Source organism: Camelus ferus, chromosome 17, assembly GCF_009834535.1.
Source record: "Camelus ferus isolate YT-003-E chromosome 17, BCGSAC_Cfer_1.0, whole genome shotgun sequence".
NCBI classification, from domain to species: domain Eukaryota; kingdom Metazoa; phylum Chordata; class Mammalia; order Artiodactyla; family Camelidae; genus Camelus; species Camelus ferus.
The window spans coordinates 26,588,190-26,608,766 of NC_045712.1; the positions used below are offsets into that span (position 1 = coordinate 26,588,190).

General features: G+C 51.3%; 1 pseudogene; it reads left to right on the forward strand.

Annotated features, from left to right (window-relative positions):
- Nucleotides 1-17,726: 17,726 nt before the first annotated feature.
- On the forward strand, nt 17,727-20,059 carry LOC116657155 (annotated as a pseudogene).
- Nucleotides 20,060-20,577: the final 518 nt, after the last annotated feature.

Consider the following 20,577-nt stretch of genomic DNA (forward strand, 5'->3'; position numbering starts at 1 on the left):
CAATTCAGGCTATAGAAAAGACTTTATGCAGGGACCCCCAGAGCTCATCCAGGCCCAGGGGAGTCTCAGGGTTACTTGCCAAACGTTACAGCCCTGACTCACTGGCAGCACTTGCAGCCAAGCAGATAGGTATTAGGCCCAGTGAGGCAGCGAGCTTTTTGAGAACTCCACAGTTTTGAGGGGTGGAAAAAACAGAGATGCTGGGGTCACAGTCCTTCGGTGCCAGGAGCACACCCACACCTATAGGCCACAAAATCTGTCAGCTAATAATAATGGGAGCCTCAAAATCAAGGCCGACAGTTCTGGACTGCATGATTAAAAATTTCAGAAAGAGTTTCTCAGGAAACTATAGAATTAAATTGACACCAGAAAAATTGCGCACGTTGTGCGAGTCAGGGTGGCCCGCCTTTGGATGGGATGGCCCCCGGAAGGCACACTCGACCTGTCAGCTGTCGGGGCCATATACTGGATAATCACCACGCCCCCAGGGCACCGCGACCAAATCCCATATATTGACTCTTGGCTAACGATCGCCCAGACCTTGCCTCCATGGGTCCAGGTCTGTGTGAATGATCAAGGACAATATAAGATCCTTGTGGTCCCGACGTTAAAGATGAAAAGAAAGGACACAACGAGGCCAGTCCTTCGTGGGAACCCTGAAGGACTGCCACTGCTACCGCTGCCGTATGTTCCTCCTGCTTCTGCGGCTCCACCACAGCTGCCTCTCCAGACGGTCCACCGCCGCCTGTACCACCACGGTGGCCCTGGGCTCTGGGCCGGGAGCCCAAGGGGTGGAAACTCCATTCGGCCCTGCAGGCCGCCCAGCCAGTGGCTACCCTCCAGATGCCTCTCTGGGCGACACAAGGACCCCAACAAGTTCATGATGATGGGTCGTACAGCCCAGCCACTCCATCCTGTACCACCAGCCTGTCAGTACAACGGATCTCCTGAACTGGCGACACCACGCTCCGCCACATTCAGAAAAACCCCAGGCCATGATTGGCCTCCTAGAGTTCATCTTCCAGACCCACCAGCTGACTTGGGATGACATTCAGCAGCTGCTCCTGACACTCTTCAATACTAAAGAAAGAAAGCAGATCATAACAGAAACTAGAAAATGGCTACAAGAGCAGGCCCCAGAGGGAACCCTGGATGCGGAGGAATGGGCCTGGAACGCAGCCCCAGACGCAAGACCAGAATGGAACTCTAACTCCCAAGCCGAACGGGAGGCTCTGCGGACATATCAGAGAGCCCTCCTACATGGGTTGCGAGCCGGGCCAAAGAAACCAACCAACATGTCTAAAATCACCATAATCCAAAAGCCAGACGAGTCCGCCATGGGCATCTATGAGAGACAATCTGGGAGCCCACAGAGATGTCATTCATCCGCTGTAAAGGACACCAAAAAAGGAAATGACCCCATAAACAGAAGAAACCAACTAGCAGATCAGGCTACGCAAAAAGCGGCAAGTCGATCATGCCATGCCAGAGATCTTGGGGCCATCTCAAAGGTTCGACTGGCACCCAAACTGCTGCCAACATCTGCAGCATACAGCCAAGAGGAAAACTCATGGGCCAAAACTAGAGGAACCAGCGGAAAGGAAGGATGGTGGGTGATGCCTGACAAACGGATATATATACCTGAACGATTAGCCTACCAGGTGGTCCTTCAGCAACATGAGCTCACCCACCTGGGAAAGAATGCCTTAGAGGCCCTGCTGGAACGGTACTGTCTGATCCCTCGTCTTCCATCCCTCTGTGCCTCAGTCTCACAGCGCTGCCCCATATGTGCTCAAAACAATGCACAACAGGGGTCAGCTGGACCAAGAGAAATCCAGTGCTATGGCCAGGCTCCTTTTAAAGATATGGAAATGGGTTTCTCAGAAATGGGGCCCAGCAGAGGATACAACTACTTGCTGGTTGTTATCTGCACCTTTTCAGGATGGGTAGAAGCATACCCAACACGGACTGAGGAAACAAGAGAAGTAATAAAGGGCTTACTCACAGACATTATTCCCAGATTCGGGATGCCATTAACCGTAGGGTCAGACAATGGACCCGCACTCATGGTGGAAATAGCACAACAAGTGGCAAAAACACTAAACGTCCGCCGGAATGTACATGAGGCCTACAGGCCCCAGAGTTCAGGGAGGATAGAGCGCATGCGCCGGACCCTAAAACAGGATATAACAAAGCTCAGTTGAGAGACTCAACTACCTTGGACTGACACCCTTCCCATGGCTCTCCAGTGGGTACTCTGTGCCCCTTGGTCCAAGATGGGATCCTCCCCTTTTGAAATCCTACATGGGAAACCCCCTCCCCTAATGATACTGGGAGAAAGACTTAGAGACACGGGAAGCTTAGAACTTCATAAGCAAATGCAGGGCCCCGAAAAAACTATGCAGAAAGTCCATAGGTGGGTAACTGACAGGATCCCAGTCTCACGGGGAACAATGTTAAACCCATATGAGCCTGGAGATCAAGTCTGGGTAAAAGACTGGGAAAAGGAGCCCCTCGAGCCCACTTGGAGAAGCCTCTACCCAGTTATGTTAACCATTCCAACAGCTCTTAAAGTTGCAGGTATCACCCCGTGGATTCATCACACCAGAGCAAAGAGGGAAGCGCCACTGCGAGACGAGGATGTCTGGAGAATCAACCAGGACCTCGAGGAGCCACTTGAAATGAGGACCAGAGACACCCGCCTCACCTGCCAGAGAGCTTGCTCTAGCCACACCCGGAAGCTGGCTAGTGAACGCACGGCGGAAGCCCGAGGAACCACCTGATCAAGACATAAAGTGAACTGCCGCCCCGACTTTATTTTAGTAATGAGTATTGCTATATTGCTGGCTGTAGGACTGATAGTCACTGCACTCCAGGATTGGAACATAGGCCAGAATCTAATACTAGCTGTACTCTATCTCTCTACAATAGGAAGCCTAATGGTCCGTCAGTGTCTGCTGTAGGAACCATACCTCTCTGTTAAAAAAAAAAAAAAAAAAAAAGAAACCTCAGTCCCTTCTGGTACTTGTAAAAATAGTTGCTAACATATCTGTTTCAATGATGGGGGTTCCAATGGGACCCGTTCACCGATTTGCACTTGGCAGGGACCTTTTTCCCCCAAAAAATCCCCGGCCCACACGCTCAGGGCTCTTCTATAGACCCGGGAAGGACTGGGGGTAAAAAACAGACGTAGGCCCACGCCTTATAACCGGAACCCTCAATTAAGTCCCTTATTAGGCAAGGTCCATTACCATATTAATACTACTAACCCACAACTAGCAAGTGATCGCTGGCTCTGCCTGCGTCCTGGTCCCCTGCACCATGTAGCCAGCCCGATAGGTCTCTCAGATCTAATCAAGTTTAATGGTCAGCCTGGGTAGTCCCCAGACTCCGCAGATGTAAGCCGCAAGTCAGTTAATGTATGATTGGCCCATACAGCTCTTGACTGCATCTACAACCCAGGGACAAAACATTCAATGAGAAATCTAGCTACTGCCCAGTGTGCCCAAACCCATAACTGCACAGCTGTTTATGGTTGTATGTCTGTCAAACCCTGGTGCACACTGAGCCCAGGAACCTTTTTTGTATGCGGGACACACACCTAGCGGTGCCTGCCAGCCAGTTGGACAGGTACTAGCACATTGGCCTTCCTTACCCCTCAGATGGACATAATACCTAATAACCAGAGCCTTCCCATACCCCTGGTGGCCCATACTCAATCAAAAAGGGCCATCCCACTGATACCACTACTCACTCGGTGGGAATAGCAACTGGAGTAGGCACAGGTATAGGAGGAATAGCCTCATCATCCTACTATTACCAGCACTTATCTGCTGAGGTCACTGAAGACTCAAAACGAGTGGCTGAGTCCTTAATGTCTCTACAAAACCAGTTGGACTCCCTAGCAGCAGTAGTCCTACAGAACAGGAGGGGTTTAGACTTGCTCACTACCGAAAAGGGGGGACTCTGTCTCTTCCTAAATGAGAAATGCTGTTTCTGTGTAAATCAATTAGGAATTGTCAGAAATATGGTCCAACAACTACGAGATCGAGCTGAACGCAGAAACTAGGAATTAGCAAATTCCTGGGCACAATGGAATAACGTCTGGAGTTGGGCCTCCTGGCTCCTCCCCCTAGCGGGCCCCCTCCTTATGATTCTTCTAGCACTGCTGTTTGGTCCCTGCATCGTTAAACTCGTTACCCATTTCATTAGCTCACAAATAGAGTCACTAAGGCTACAGCTACTAGTTACTCAGTATAGGCCTCTGGACCAGGAAGAGCCCAGTGATGAATAATGGGCACCACTCTAAAGGTTGATGCTCAGTACATATATTAGAGAGCATCGAAAGTGGGGAATGAGGAGGGAAGCCCCATAAAAAAGAATGGCAGGACCCCCAGGCAGGGCCACTACTCTCGTGCCAGCACCATCTGGTTCCCTGGCCCAGTGGCTTTATCTCACTTTTTGCCTCTGAAACGGCTTACTTCTAGGAAAGTGGAACTTACCCGTTAGATTCTACTGGTTCCCTAAGCTAACTCTTGATTGGTCCATTTGTAGTGCTTCATTTGCATGAAGCTCACTCCTGATTGGTTATTTCTCTCACTCCTGATTAGTCCATTTCTACAAAGCTTGTTCCTAATTAGTCAACTTTTGTTATACCTTATTTGCATATGATATTGCAAAGTGTAAACTGATAGCCTATAAAAGCCTGTGTAAATCTACAGACGGGGTCCAGAGCTTGGAGTGTTAACTCCACTGGGCCCGCTGGCGTAATAAACCTGAGATCTCCAACCCTCCGAGTGCTGCTTGGTCTCGTCTGGATCCAGCTTGCTGTCACAACTGAGCTGTTGCACTGAGCTGTGACACTGAACTGTAACACAATTTGCTGCAACAGTACTCCTGTGAGCACAGAGATGGGTGAGGCAGCTGTTCCTTCCAGGAGGGCAGGGGCATGCAGCAGGGCCAGGAGGGACAGGACAGGGCTCCATTCTCAGGCCCCTCTCCCCATGCCCTTCACACTCCCCTGCCCTCCTCCTCCTCCACCAAGTAGGGGCTTAAGGAGACCTAGTCTGTGTGCAGTGCTGCTGGGGATGCTGTTCCTGCTGGTATGGAGGTGACAGTCCAGGAGAACCAGGCCTCTTTTTAATCACTCAGGGAGACGCAGTTCAGTCTCCTGCTGGTGGGCTCTAAGGTCAGCCTGCAGGTACAATGTCCAGATTGTTCCACTTCCCTCACAATCTGAACTCTGCAAGAGCCAACCTTTCCTGGCTTTTGCTCTGGGCATTGAGACACATCAGTCTTTCTTCTGCTGGATCTCAGATTTCTGGTGTGGGTTTGTGTGAAGGCCTCTGACCTCAGTGGGAGCAGCCTCAGAGATTTGGGGGCACAGTAGCCCAATGCAGAGCATGGAGGGGAAGCAAGAGTTAAGGAAGAGGGGAGGCCATCAGTGAGGACACATAGGGGCTTCTCCTTCCCCCACACACCCATTGTACCAGGGAGGGACACTGGGCAGTTATCAGGCCCTTTTGTTCCTGGCCCTTGACCCCCACCTCTGAGGTCTAAGGATTTAGTTTGGGGCTCTCCACCGGGGACAGTGCACTGCACATCACTCTCAATTGGGCAGAAAAAAATTCTGAGGAGTCTAGACATCTGAAAGCCATTGCTCTTCTGCTTGTGTGGTCCTGGAGAAGACCACACCTGAAGAAGACCACCTGAAGAAGAGATCTTTTCTGGACCTCTATCTATCTATATTGGGAAACACATAGCCTAATTTAAGGGGGTGGTCAATGGCTTAGCTAAAGAAACAAGATCAAGGACCTCACAGGAGCTGAATCTGAATGAGGCAGGATGAGGGAGTTAAGGAGACCATAGTTAGTCTGGGTCCGTCTCAGGGCACAGAGCTGGGTCATCTGTCAGAGCAGGGACCCAGAGAGACACTTGGAATTCCCATCAGGACAGGAGGGGATGAATGAAATGCAGCCCCTGCACCCACCAGACTTCCCTGAGAGCAGGGAACTGGCCCCTCTGTACTCACATTTCCCATGTGGCCATTAGAAGGTCAACAGCTAGCACAATAGGGGGGACCCTCCAGACTTCCTCTGATATGACTGAGGGATGCCTGTGCCAGTCAGACCCCAAGAGTACTGTCCCCCACCCCCACAGACTGTCTAGTTTCAATCCAAGAGTTGGAGGGTGCCCTGGTTCCTGGGGTCCCACCAACAGTGCTCCTTTCTTCTGTGTGTCACTCTGTCCCTGTGTCTACTGAGCCAGAGCAGGCAGGATGCTGGCAGGGAGACAACATCTACATTGTGACTCTCGTGGGCCCTGGCACTTTTACCCTCTGGGCCACTTCATCCACCAGATGGTATTAAATATTATATTTTACAACTGCACTTGTATAAAGATGAAATTAAACAAGGCTGGATTTAATATTAAATATTTATTGTTATTATCATCTTTTTTGTCTTCTGATTTCAAAGGTAATTAAAATGAAAACATTTTGAGTGTCCCTTGGAGTATAATGGTCCCTAGGTACTGTGCCTACTCTGCCTAAATGATCAGCTGTGGTTTTGCTGGTAGCTGTGTGCCCACGCTGACAGGGAAATAAATACTGCTGCTCTCTGGGGACTCCGGGCACTTGCTGGAACTGCTCTGAGATCGCCTCCACTGGCCATCTGTGGGTACTGCAGGGCAAGCAGGAGGGCCAATGGGGAGTTTGGAGGCACTTCCCTGGGGGCTTCTCTGCCCTGTCTTGGCAGGCAGGGGCTGGGAACTGGGGTTCCCTGGGAAACTCAATCCTCTCATCACTGTTTCTATTGAATCTCATCAGTATGAGTGGGATTTTGTTAATGTTCCACTTCTCTGTCTCACTGGCAACAGAAATTTTTGCCAATAAAAGTGAGAACTCGCTGTTATACAGATTTGTTCTGTGCTGTGAGTTAAGGAAACTGAGATCCAGAGAAGTTATCTGAAGCTGAGGTGGCAGAGCTGGCTCTCTACCTTTTTATAATTTCATTTGTGTTTCTTAAGACTAGGGGGAGCCACTCATCTAACCACAGAGCTGTACTCAGTGTTGTGGCTTTAACATTTAAAATTTTTTTTTATTTGGCAGTAAATTAAAATTTATGGAAAAACACAAAAATAGTACATAAAACCTACATGTCTCTGTTCCAGGGTCATCGATGTTAGTATTTTGCCTAAATTGTTTGTTTCTCTCCCTCCCTCCCTCCCTCTCTGTCTGTCTCTGCAGCTCTTGTTCTCTTACTCTCCCTGTTTTAAACTGTACTGAGGGTTGAGGTTTTGTTCAGCTGCAGTCCCATCACCAGGGCGGGAGCGCGTTGCCTTTGCAAAATAAGTGTGTGGCTCGCAGTTCCCAGGAAGACCCGCGATGAGGGCCCGTGGGGAGGTCAGGCAGGCAGAGGGCCAGGCGGGAGCTGTGGAGAAGCCTGTGCAATGGTTCTCCAGGGAAGGAAGCGCTGGGCACAGTGAGGCCGACTAGGCTGAGAACTGACTAGTTTGATCACATTCGTGGGCTGGGGGTGGAGTGGAGGGGCTGCCCTAAGTGTATGGTGCCTGGCCCTGGGGCGATTATGACAGGGGACAAAGAGGCAGAGAGGGTCGGATGGGGGAGGTCAGCATGCACTGGAAAGGTGTGCTTAGGGAGAGAGGACCCGCTGACTCTTCGAATCTGCTAACCTGGGGAGGGGCAGGCAGGTGTGAAAATGACAGATACAGAAACTAGAAAACCTGGCTAACTCAGCACCATTTACGTGATGTAATCACTCCATATCTGGCTTATAACCTTATGTCTTGTAGCTCTTTTATTCATTCAATTTGTATCTTAGTTTTACCTCCTTTTCTGCCTTCTTTTGGATTGTTTTTATAATCCTGTTTTTTTTTTTAATGGAAGTATAGTCAGTTTACAATTTTGTGTCAATTTCTGGTGTACAGCATAATGCTACAGTCATACATATACACACATATACTCCTTTTCGTATTCTTTTTTATTATAGTTTACTACAAGAACACTTGCTGAAGTTTGGCAGAACATCACCTCCTTCAAAAGAAAAGAAGATTCCTCACAAAATCTGGTAGAAAAAAAAAAGAAGAAAAAGGAAATTAGTGCGGGAAGGGAGCCAGAGGAGGTGGGCGGGGCAGAGGCTCGGGACAGCAGAGAGTCAGCCTCAGGGGGCTGGAGTGTGCTGGGGGCCATGGCTGGGAGTGTATACAGAGCAGATCCAAGTGTGTGACTGCATGATCACTACGGTGGACCCCAGTGCCTGGTGTTGGTGGATGCACTGGTAGCTCTGAGGGCACAGAACTTGGGGGATACCAGAGCAGAGTAGTGACATTCCTGCAGCTAAAGCGGGGACAAGGTCAATATCAACCAAGAGTACTTGACACTCTCCAACCCCATCTACCACACACTGCAGCTCAGAAATGGGTCTGGAAGCCTCCATTCCAACAAAAGGGAGCAGACCCAGCCCCTGCCAGGGCTGTGACATTCACAGAACAAAAAGGAGGCCCCACCCAACAATCAGGGCAGGCTCTGATCACCACAACATCGGCCACACACCCAATCAAAGGGATAACAGCCAACACACATGGAAGAAAGATGTGGCAACTATACACACTAAAAACAGACTTCACGACAAAATTATCAGACACACACAGTCTACACAGGAACACTTCCTCTTAAAAAAAACCAAACAGCCCTTCAACACCACGGTAGATAACTGATACTCCTTATTCCACAGAGCCAGAGAGACATAAGCATAATGAAGAAGCAGAGGAACCACTCCCAATTAAAAGAACAAGAGAAGTCCCCTGAAAGAATGATCAATGAAACAGACCCTGATAGTCTACTAGGTCATGACCTCAAAAAGGAGGGGATAAAAGCACTGAAAGAAAAGCTGGTTCTTTTTTGTCTTACAGTGAAAAAAACTCACACTCCTCGGGGCTCTGGCCCCAACTGCTCCTTTGACCACTTCTCTTTACACCAATGGTGGTGCCTCACATTTTTCAGTTTACAAAGGTGCTTCAGCCAACATGGCCTCTAAGGTGTCCTTGAACTAATCTGTGCCATTTCATTGATGGACAGTCCACACAGCCAGGTACCCATCTCACTGAATGCCTTATGGAAATAGAGGTCTCAGAATGAGAACTTCTCCTAATGTGAGGGGGGCTGCCACTGGGGAGGGGCCAAGGTTAGGAAAGTGACATTGGGACAAGCACATGATGGGGCCCTTCAGGCTCCCCCACTCAGCCACGTAGTGGCAGTAAAGCAGCTGACAAGACAAGGGTGGACAGGGACGGAGATCCCACGCAGCAGCTAAAGAGCTGGTGGAGGCAGAGGTGCTTAAAGGAACCAACCAGTAGGCTGTACAGACTGCCTCCCACTCAGGCCAGTTTGTCCTAAAGAACCTTTCAAGTGACAAGTGTCAGGTACTGAGAATTATGCAGCCTGGAGTCTGTGGAAGAAGGAAGTTGACACAAGGCAACACTCCTCCTGTGGATCCGGACACAGCACTTGCTGGACACCACGTCTAGCCCATTCGAGAAGCATCACTGGCTTGTTGCTGGGCATTATCAGGCATTAAGAGCCTAACAAAGCAACACCCCTATCACAAAAGAGTAAAAAAAATGAAAACAACAATATAATGGATATTCCCCCAGAGAAGTGTACACGGGGTTCAGCCTCAGAGACGTCTATTTACACCTAGGCACGAACAAGGGCCCTCTTCAATGGGTGGAGTTGTGAGCTGTGATGCTTGCCCTGGAAGACACCCTCCAAATTCACCTTGTTGTATTTTTCACATCATGGACTGGCAGTGTGGTCTGGTGCCTGGCTGTGGGACAACTGGATGATGAAGTCTCAGTCTCTGTGGGGAAAAAAGTTATGGCAACAGAATCATTAGCACTCACATCCCCTGTTCATGCCTCAAGCAGGTGCCCATAGAAAAAAGTCATTCAAGAACAAACATAAATAGAATCAACAAGTGAATTAAATCTGCACCGCCCGTGTCGGGAATCACACCATGTCGATATACCAACACACAGGGCATTGTAATTCATCTACAATCCACGAAAGGGCCCTAAAATAAAGTGTAGTGATGCCTGCCAGTATCTCAGGCCAAGGAAGCCTGGCGATTGTGCCTGACTGCCAGCTCCACAGCTGAGTGACAAAGGGGACTCCGGGGCAACAAGCTGGGGTGCCATCCCTGTCTGCACAGTGTGTGTGGGCCATGGTATTCAAGGACTCATAGATGGTCTAGGTTGCCTATTCGAATTCACATCCCATCCACAATGGTACTGCCTTATAGTAAGAAGTACCCAGGAGTGCACAGCTGCCCGAAATACTCCCTGGACCTTTTATGCCTGGTCTCATCTCCAAACAGTTGGTGCCATTGGAAGATGAATGGACTATGAAAGGAAACACCAAGAGGATAACTGGATAACCAGGCTCACCTTTCAGTGGAGCACACACTTGAGAAAAGCAACTTGAGCTCTAAATGCGGCAACTCCCTGGAAGCTACCTTCCAGTTAAGTAGAATGTTTAATTTTGAGGCTCAGGAATGAGGGAGGAGGTGCACAGCGGCTGGAAGAGGGTCAAATCACATGAATAATACTTCTCACTGCTGTTTTCATCTCCTCTTGCGCCCCTGGAAAATCACATTACTGCAGCTGCAAGTTGCAAAGAAGAGCCATGTGGTGGGTGACTCTAACCTTGTGCCAACTGTGCTGCCCGGCTCTGCTTGCTGGAAGGGCAGGAAGGATGTCGATGATCATGATTATGATCATGAACATGAGGTTACAACTCCTAGGCCAGGCTGAGGTAGGGATCAGGGCTGGAGAGGAGGCCAGGGCCAGGTCATGAGCTCCAGATGCCCCCTTGTGTAGGAGAGCTGGTGAAGCTATGGGCGGTGGAAAGAGCACTGGCCTGGGAGTCCAGCCCCAGCCTTGTTCCACTGTAGCCCATCACAAGAAATTGAATATAGTTCCCTGTGCTGTACAGTAAATCCCTGTTGTTTATCTATTTTATGTATAGAAATGTGTATCTGTTAATCTCCAACCCCTAATTTATCCCACCCTGCCCTTTCCCCTTTGGTAACTATTGTTTGTTTTCTATGTCCATGAGTCTATTTTTAGCTTGGAAATAGAATTTGTATCATTTTTTTTAGATTCCACATATAAGTGGCTTTCTCTGTCTGACTTACTTCAATCTCTATGTCCATCCATGTTGCTGCAAATGGCATTTCATTCTTTTTTGTGGCTGAGTAATATTCCATTGTATAAATATACCACATCTTCTTTAACTAGTCATCTGTCAATGGACATTTGGGTTGCTTCCATATTGTAAATAGTGCTGCTATGAATATTGGGTTGCATGTGTCTTTTTGAATTATAGTTTTCTCTGGATACATGCCCAGGAGTGGGGTTGCTGGACTATATGGTTACTCTATTTTTAGTTTTGTAAGGAACCTCCATACTGCCCTCCATAGTGGCTGCACAAATTTACATTCCCACCAAGAGTGTAGGAGGGTTCTGTTTTCTCCACACTCTCTCTAGCATTTATCATTTGTGGACTTTTGAATGATGGCCACTCTGGCTGGTGTGAAGTGAAGTGAAGTGAAGTAGTTTTGATTTGCATTTCTCTGACAATTAGTAATGTTGAGCATCTTTTCATGTGCTTGTTGGCCATCTCTCTGTCCTCTTTGGAGAGATGTCTATTTAGGGGTAATGATCTATTTCTTAGGACTTGAAATTCTTAGTAATTTTGAACAAGGGGCCCTGCATTTTTATTTCGCAAATGATATAGCTGATCCTGGCCAGTAGTGACTCCACATTTGAAGTAATACAGGATGGAGGCCCCGGAAAACATTTTAAGAACAGCTTACTTCCCTCCATCCTTGATGCAATTCTCCCTGAGTCCTCCCCTCAAGGCTTCAGTAGCCAGAGGGCAGAGGATGCTCCTGAAGCAACAGAAGAGAGTGGTACTTATCATAGATGGAGACCCCATTCATTCGCCCTGCAATACCCAGAGAGCAACTGGTCAAAAATCTCACTCTCCAGAACCTTTTAAAGCAGTGGGCTGCAGGAGAGATGCAGGCCTGGCCAGGGTGAAGGTTGGTGGGATCAGGGAGAAGGGGCCAGGGAGCTCATCCAAGGGAGAGGGAGGCCCCAGATCATACCAGGGGAAATTCCACACAGGAGCCAGAGCTCTGAGTCCTGCCATCAACCACATCTTGGCCAAGACCTTCCTTCCAAGGCCATACCCATACCCAACCTGGGCCTCAGTTTCCTCCCTGGCCAAAAGAGACTGGCGGTAAGCCCTGCCCTGCCCTGCTGACAAAAGTGCTGTGAAGTCAGAGGAGGTGGATGCTCAGTACCCCTTTGTACCCTGCAGGATCACATGCTCAGGTCACATCTTGGTCTCAGGTGTTCAGACTCCACAGCCATGAAGGACTCAAGGGGCCCCAGGCTCCCCTCACAGTGTTGTTACCATGACCATCCCAGGGATGAGTATTAGGGTTGTTGCTTTGATGACAGAATGGACCCCAGGGGCCCCATTCAGTGTTGCTGCCATTAGTGAATTCCTTGGAAAGAAAGGCACTTCAGTGAGGTTTCCCGTTAGCACACAGGTGACCATCATGGCAGGACCTCCCAGCAGAGTGGAGAGAGACCCAACTTAAGAGTCAGCAGGACGATCAGGTTTGTTTCCTCTTCACAGGCTGGTGTCACCCCTACACAGCATGGCTTCCAGCATCCCAGCTCTACCCCTACAGTCCCTGCCACCCCTCAGCTTCCCGGTCTCCATCCCCTTCCCTCTCCAACCTGCAATCCCAGCTCCTGAGTCTCTTTTCCTTGTGCGTTGGTTGAAATCCTTATGGAAGGAGATTATTGCTGGAGACAGGATCAGTGGTTCCCTATGGGCAGTTGAGTGGGCAGGAAGGTGTTTTAAAATCTAAATTTCCTTTGAGAAATAAACAAAATCAGGTGCCATCTGTATCTATTGAGTTGGACCTGGGACCCGTGAAAAGATTCCTGGCTGGAACAATGAAATCTGTGGAAATTCTATTCTGATCTCTAGTCCGTCCCTACCCTAGGAGTTGATCCCTTCTCTAGCCACTCTACAAAGGGTGTGCTAGCTGGCAAGGCCCAAGTGGGGGCTCTGGAGGGGCTGTTTCTACCTTACCAGGATATCCATGAGCAGACAAAACAGTTCTACTAGGACAAGCCATGTTCTGGGGAGGGACTGCAGAGACATCCAGGAAAGATGGAGGTGGGTATGTGCCTCGTGTGAGGTGCCCTGTCTGACTCCATCCTCCTGAAATTTTATTTATTTATTTTTAAATTTTTTAATTTTATTTTATTTTTAAACATTTTTTATTGAGTTATAGTCATTTTACAGTGTTGTGTCAAATTCCAGCGTAAAGCACAATTTTCAGTTATACATGAACATACATACATTCATTGTCACATTCTCTTTCGCTGTGAGCCACCACAAGATCCTGTATGTATTTCCCTGTGCTACACAGTACAATCTTGTTTATCTATTCTACATTTTGAAATCTCAGTCCCTTCCCACCCCCCATCCCCCTGGCAACCACAAGTTTGTATTCTATGTCTATGAGTCTGTTTCTGTTTTGTATTTATGTTTTTTTTTAATTCCACATATGAGCGATCTCATATGGTATTTTTCTTTTTCTTTCTAGCTTACTTCACTTAGAATGACATTCTCCAATAACATCCATGTTGCTGCAAATGGCGTTATGTTGTCGGTTGTTATGGCTGAATAGTATTCCATTGTATAAATATACCACATCTTCTTTATCCAGTCATCTGCTGATGGACATTTAGGCTGTTTCCATGACTTGGCTATTGTAAATAGTGCTGCTATGAACATTGGGGTGCAGGTGTCATTTTGAAGTAGGGTTCCTTCTGGATATATGCCCAGGAGCAGGATTCCTGGGTCATGTGGTAAGTCCATTCCTAGTCTTTTGAGGAATCTCCATGCTGTTTTCCACAGTGGCTGCACCAAACTGCATTCCCACCAGCAGTGTAGGAGGGTTCCCTTTTCCTCACAGCCTCTCCAGCATTTGTCATTTGTGGACTTCTGAATGACGGCCATTCTGACTGGTGTGAGTTTTAATTTGCATTTCTCTGATAATTAGTGATACTAAGCATTTTTTCATGTGCCTATTGACAATTTGTATTTCCTCCTTAGAGAATTCCTTGTTTAGGTCTTCTGCCCATTTTTGGATTGGGTTGTTTGTTTTTTTCTTATTAAGTCGTATGAGCTGCTCATATATTTTGGAGAACAAACCTTTGTCGGTTTCATTTGCAAAACTTTTCTCCCATTCCATAGGTTTTCGTTTTGTTTTATTATGGTTTCCTTTGCTTCTAAGTTTAATTAGGTCCCATTTGTTTATTCTTGTTTTTATTTCTATTGCTTGGGTAGACTGCTCTACATCCTCCTGAAATTTAATGTCTGGATAGGCTTGACCTGCCTCCTGCCTGAAGCACACGGCCTCCAGGAGGCTGACCTGAGATGCTGGGCTTTGCAGGTCCTTGTCCTGGTAGAGGGGTGGGGAGGAGGTGCCCTCTGAGATGTACTTGAGGCATTCAGATCCTCAAAGGGGAGAGAATACCCTCTTAGGCTCTGGAAACCAGCCTGGCTTCTCTGCACCCGTGTCCCCAGAAAAAACTCACTCACAGGAATGGTACCCATGCCCACCCACCTGCCCCACATCTGGAGCTGGGAGCCTGGTCTCTTCTGCAAAGCTGGGCATCCTCCCACTCAGCCTGCAGCCTGGCCCAGCTCAACGTGTCATCCTGCTGGGACCAGCTGGTTGGATGTTTGCTGTCCTAGTTGATGGTGAGATCGAGCCTGGGCATGGCTCAGGCTGATGTCCGTGGCCAGGGAGGTGGGTTCAGCTCAAGCCAGACTCTGGAGCAGCAGTAGCAGCAGCAGCAGCAGCAGCAGCAGCAGCAGCAGCAGCAGCAGCAGCAGCAGCAGCAGCACAGCCCCGGATGCCCGCCGAGGCTCCTGGCTGCAGTGTGGTGGGTGCAGCCTCTGCTTGGTCTCCTGTCCTCCTGGGGTGGAGTAGGGCTGCCCTCCTGCCGGCTGCCTTCTCCTCCAAGCCCCGGGCCTGGGACATCCCAGCCTGGCTGAGGGGTTTCCAGGGTGACTTACCCTCGTGGATCTCCCCCAGCACCTCACTTCACGTGAAGTGGTCACTGGGAAAGAGGAAGCTGACCCTGCGTGGAGGGTCCTGATACTCACCCCCAGCCCAAATCTCCACCCTCACAGGGACCTGGGGAGGGCAGGGGAGGAGCCCAATCCCTCCCCTTGTCCCCGTGAGAGGGACAGCATGGTGGGTCAGTGGGAGGCATTGGGTCCATGTCTTGGATTTGCCATTTTTCAGGCAGAGACTTCTTGTTTGAGTGATTTAATTGGGTCTCATTTTCCTCATCCACTGGGCAACTCAGAGAGCTGGTGGGTTTGGGGCACAGCAGACCGGGGTCCATTTCCTTTTATCCTGGATTCTCACAGACAGGAAAGATGGCTGGGAGGAGAAAAGCAGGCGGGCCATGCAGGATCACGGCTCATTCCCTGAGTTTATTGGGGTGACGGGTGCATAATGGTTTCTCAAGGACCAGATGTGGGTTCAGGGGCCAGCCCGCCTGGGCACAAGGGCTGTGGGGTCTTTCCTGAGAAGACCTCCGCTCTGACAGGCTGTGAGGACAAACAAGGAAAGCCAGATGCTGGAGGCAGGGACGGCACACCCCCATCCAGGGAGTTGCAGTCTGAGAACCTGACAGGGGACACTCCAAGGACACAGGGAAGGATGGACAAGGGGACTTCAGCCTAAAGTCTGGGCAAATGCCATGGCATACAGGAGGAAAACACAGGGAGGATTTCAGGGGGACCTGGTACCCGGTCAACATGGGTATTGCTAGGTATTTTTCTCCTGTAATCACCTCCTTTTTCTCCTCAGACTTGGGAAATGATACAGCTTGACCAAGAGGCCACTGGGGCAACACCTGGACTGTGACACCAGGTTGCCCAGACGTCCCTCTCTCTCCGTCCTTCTCTAAGGCTGAGTGTGCAACCAGCACATCCGTCCAGGCTGACACCTTGTAAGGTACCATGTCCAAGGCCCCAAGGGTCCTGAGGGCAAACTGATTCCAAGAACCACCACAGTCCTCACAGAAACACGGCCATTCCGTGGGAGACTGGAATAGAATTTGCTTCGAAGTCTCTGAGCCCCTCTATTGCTTTGGCCCATTGTGTCTCCCAGTTGGGCTCCTCCACCTCCCACACTCACCACCTCAGCCTAGAGTTTCAGCCAGAGCCCTGGACAGGGAACCATTGAGGTCAAGTCAGAAGGGACGTCCTGAGGCTGTGAGAGCCAAGAGAGGAAGTGCTGTGTCTAGTTGGAGGTCAGAGGAGGCTTCACAAGGTGAAAGATGACAGCAGGCAGAGGGATCAGGTGCAGAGATGGGAGAAGAGCAGAGGCTTTGAGGGGCCTGAGAGGTTGGAGTGGATGTGCCCCCTGACACCTGAGAGTGCAGGGCTGCGACTGAGGAGGATGGGAGGTGGCAAGACTCCAGCCCTGAGCCTGCTGGAGGTGTTGGGCCCCTGAAGGCAGGGGTTGAAATGTTGGAATCAGCAGCTTGGTATACCCCTGGATAATGGCATGGAGAGTGGACTTTGGTATGGGGGGAGCCTGGAACCAGACACGGTGGAGTCTGGAGGATATGGCTACGCTTCAGAGGAGAAGGGGAGGTGGTAGGACAGGGCAGGGGTGACAGGGGGGACAGGGAGTGTCCTCAGAGGAAGGAGGAGCAGGTGGGGGCTCCCAGGCTCTCAGCTCAGGTCTCCTGTGGGGGCTGCCAGCCAACAGCCCCAGACAGCCCCGTGCGGACAACCAGGATGTTCATAGGGGTCTTGACTCAGAGACACAGACCAGTGATGTGTGTCCCTGATAACTGGCATCTGGAGAAGGGATGTGCCCAGGAATGTGTGAGGATGGGGAGGAGAAGCCGCCCGTGTGCACCTGTGCAAGCCCTGTGTACTATGAGGAGGGTCCTGGGAGGGTACCGAGCAGGAGCCACCAAGGAGGTGGGAGGTGACCCAGGAGAGGGACACCAGGGGAGAAGTGGAAGGGAGCTGTTTCACAGGACAGAGAGTCCACAGTCCTGTGATGATAAGGACAATATTTGAGTGTAGCCTCTGGATCCAGGGAAGGCTGGCCATCCTGCAGGGGTTCTGAGTGTGACAGAGGACAAAGAAATGTGGTCAATAGTGTACGTGACCTTTCTTCGGGCTCGGCTGGGAAGGACTAGGGCAACAAGCCAGTTCTTTTGGGATCTATGGATGCGACATTTTTACTCTGAGAAAGGCAGAGAAGACTAGGAGCGGGGACAGATGCAGTCACGCCCCTCACTGGCTGATGGTTAGGTCCAGAGAACAGGATGGTGTGGCCTTGGTGTCTGGGGACAAGCTGGGTGGGAAGGCAAAGATGGAAGTGGGGCTGTCATCTGTTCATCATATGTTAACTGAGTACCTACTGGGTGCCAGGCGGTGTGTAGAGCTGGAGGTTGTGTGGTGAATACACTCCTTCAGCTTGATTCTCAGGAGGTCACAGTGAGGAGGTCGAGAGGGTGTAGGACACAGCCTGGTCCCTCCGTCTCCTGGAGGACTCAACCCTCTGGAGCAACCTTGCCAATGAAACTCCCCATGGGGCCCAGAAGAGGCCAAGATGTTGTCAGGGAGATGGAGAAACCATTTCTTCACCTTACACAGGAGGCAACCTCACCCACTGCCGAGCAATCCCCTGAGGCAAGAGCGGGGCCTGAGGCAAGTCCAGCTCACACCCTGGCCGGGGGCAGGGATGGGGCAGGTGGGGAAGGCTCCTGCTTGAGCAATTGCATCAGGCCCAGGCTGAGCATAAAGGAGGGTCCTGTGGGCTGGGAGGAGGCAGACTCGGGGACCATGGAGACCCAGAGGGCCAGCCTCTCCCGTGGGCCGCTGGCCACTGTGGCTACTGCTGCTGGGACTAGCGGTGCCTTGGGCCAGCGCCCAGGCCCTGAGCTATAGGGAGGCGGTGCTTCGAGCTGTGGATCGCCTCAATGAGCAGTCCTCAGACCCCAATCTCTACCGCCTCCTGGAGCTGGACCTGCCGCCCAAGGCTGTGAGTCGGGGAGGGGCTGGGGAGGGAGGTGTCTCCCGCCAGGCTTGGCCACACTGTCCCTCCCTTTGCTCGTGCTGTACCTCCTGTCAGGAAGGCACCTCTCCCTCTAAGTGGGATCCCACCTCTACAGAAATCCTCCCAGAGCTGGGTCCCCTCCCCTCGTGAGAGCCTTCTGCCTGGCATCTCTGCTGTGGGAACAGAGCCCTGACAGCCCGCTCAGGCTCCAGGGACTCCTGGGGGCTCCAGGGATACCCTGGGGTCACTGGCTCTGGGATGTGACTTCCCTGCTTCCAGTCCCCTGTGCACCCCATTGTCTTCCCACCAGGGAAGGGCTGTGCTCAGCCTTGGGGTTCCAGTGACAAGGTCTTTCCCTGCAGGTGTTCCCTGACTTCCCTCAGCCCCTCCAAGGGGAGCTGCCCCTCAGGAGAGCGGGTCTGAGTTCCCCTCCTGCTCCCTGTGTGCCTGGGAGCCCAGGACCAGGCTGTGTCCTCCTCCCCTCTGCACCCAGCCCCCAGCCCAGGGCTAGGCACATGGGACGGGCTGTCAAGGGGGCTGTCCTGCTGGGGGCAGGGACACAGGTCACACTAAGAAGCATGAGCCTGAGCCAGTCTCCCCACTTTGATCCTTGAGCAGGACGAGGACCCAGATGCCCCGAAGCCTGTGAGCTTCACGGTGAAGGAGACCGTGTGTCCCAGGAGGACACAGCAGCCACCGGAGCAGTGTGACTTCAAGGAGAATGGGGTGAGGCTGGGGGCTTAGGGCGCTGGTGGGTGCCTCCCAAGACCCGAACAGGAGGCTTGGGGCGGGTTGTGGTTAGCAGCCCCTGGGGTGAGGCTGGTAGCTGGGGGTGCTGGTGGATGCCTCCCAAGAACAGGAACAGGAGGCTCGAAGGTGTGGTGTTATTTGCAGCCCCTGGGGTGAGGCTGGGTGGTTATGGCTCAGGGGTTACAGTGTGACCTGGTGTCTCCCCTTCCAGGTGGTGAAACAGTGTGTGGGGACAGTCACTCTGGACCAGTCCAGGGACCAACAGGACATCACCTGTGATGAGGTGAGTGACCCCTTCCAGGCTGCAGAGGCTGCTGCTGGGTCTGGTTTGTGGAACATCCTTTGGACCAATTCTCTCTGCCATCCCTGTAGCGGCAGGAAAGCCCTCCTCCCCTGGCTCCCCCTCACCCGAGCCCCAGGTCTCCAGGCCGGGCTCTGCAATCCTTTAGAGCAGTGGTTCTCTCATTGGGCTCCCCATACAGGACGTGTCAGAACGGCAAAAATTCTCAGGCCCCACTCTGACGTACTGAATCAGAGTCTAGGTTGGGGCCCAGTAATTTGTCTTGTAAGAGCCCTTCTAAGGGATTCTGTGCTGAAGTTTAAGAGGCACTGACTAGGGTAATGGGCTTTTAGCCCCTGCTTCTGTCCTGCTTTGCTGGGAAGGGCTTGTGCCCCTGGGAAGCCCCTTGTCATCTCTGGGTCTTCGCTTCCTCCTCTGTGAGTGAGTGTAGGGATTCAACTATGTGCTCCAAAGGTCACACCCAGAGGGTGAACTGGGGCCTCAGGGCTCCTGGGGTGGCACTGGGAGGGGGATCAGCAGGTGAGGACAGGGGGTCTTGGGTTGACCCTGGTTCCGACCCAGAAGAAATCTGTTTCCTCCTGGTTCACAGCTTCAGAGTGTTAGGAGCATTCGCCGGCCACGGCTGCCAAGGCCAAGGGTGCCACGTCCATATATCCCACCAAGGATACCAAGGCCAGTATTGCCGCCACCAAGGTTTCCTATTCCAAGGTTTCCGAGAGGACGGTGAATGGTTCGCTGATAACTGTCCCATAAAGGCCGAAGGAAGAGTACAGAGGGTTTGCCTGCCCCGGGTCAGGACCTGGACATCAAAAGATAAATTTTTATGAAAAAAATTTCTCCAGGCTTCAATTTTAATTGTGTCACCTGATCCCACACACAGGGACCAAATCCATAACACTGGGAGGCCTGTTGTGTGTGTGTGTGTGTGTGTGGTCACTCCTGTGAACACAGAGATGGGTGAGGCAGCTGTTCCTTCCAGGAGGGCGGGGGAGGCACCGGGGCCGGGAGGGACAGGACAGGGCTCCATTCCCAGGAACCCCATGCCCTTCACACTCCCCTGCCCTCCTCCTCCTCCACCCAGTAGGGGCTTAAGGAGACCTAGTCTGTGTGCAGTGCTGCTGGGGATGCTGTTCCTGCTGGTATGGAGGTGACAGTCCAGGAGGACCAGGCCTCTTGTTAATCACTCAGGGAGACGCAGTTCAGTCTCCTGCTGGTGGGCTCTAAGGTCAGCCTGCAGGTACAATGTCCAGACTGTTCCACTTCCCTCACAATCTGAACTCTGCAAGACTACCCCACCCCCGACTTTTGCTCTGG